Source organism: Bison bison, unplaced genomic scaffold (genome assembly GCF_000754665.1).
Source record: "Bison bison bison isolate TAMUID 2011002044 unplaced genomic scaffold, Bison_UMD1.0 scf7180017864063, whole genome shotgun sequence".
Taxonomy (NCBI): Eukaryota; Metazoa; Chordata; class Mammalia; order Artiodactyla; family Bovidae; genus Bison; species Bison bison.
The window spans coordinates 12,719,245-12,719,999 of NW_011494635.1; the positions used below are offsets into that span (position 1 = coordinate 12,719,245).

General features: G+C 39.5%; 1 non-coding gene across 1 annotated transcript; it reads left to right on the forward strand.

Moving 5' to 3' along the window:
• Positions 1–267: 267 nt before the first annotated feature.
• TRNAS-GGA lies at positions 268–339 on the forward strand. The gene has a single exon. It is a non-coding gene; the product is annotated as a tRNA-Ser (tRNA).
• The last annotated feature ends 416 nt before the right edge of the window (positions 340–755 follow it).

Here is a 755-nt window from a genome sequence, read left to right on the forward strand (position 1 = left end):
GAAAAATTGGAGAACATAAATGAAATGGGAGCACTGAATATGAAATAGAAAGAGTAAAACAAACATAAAAGTAAAAGATTGTCATAGAGTCCAGTTGTTTTTAAATATGACTGCTCATTAGAAACTATCTGGAGCTCTAGAGAAAAAAGGCAACACCTGAGCATTTGTATTTTTCAAAAAATTTCCATATAATTCTGACAAGCATCTGCATTTTAAAAAGTGATTACAGGTGTTTGTTTGGTTTTTTTAGATACTAGTTTTAGGGCTTCCCTGGTGGCTCAGAGGTTAAAGCGTCTGCCTGGAATGCGGGAGACCCAGGTTCGATCCCTGGTCGGGAAGATCCCCTGGAGAAGGAAATGGCAACCTACTCCAGTACTCTTACCTGGAGAATCCCATGGAGGGAGGAGCCTGGTGGGCTACAGTCCATGGGGTTGCAAAGAGTCGGACATGACTTAGCAACTTCACTTTCTTTAGTGATATAGAGTTCTATTATTTTTCTGTTGACCAATCATGATACAATGATATTAAGTGAATAATAGAAACATAGCCACATGAGACAGGGTGCTCAGGGCTGGTGCACTGGGATGGCCGTGGGGGATGGGATGGGAAGGGGGTTCTGGATGGGGAACACATGTGCATCCATGACTGATTCATGTCGATGTTTGGCAAAAACCACTACAATATTGTAAAGTAATTAGCCTCCAATTAAAATAAATTAATTAATTTAAATTTTTAAAAAAGTTACATAACCACAA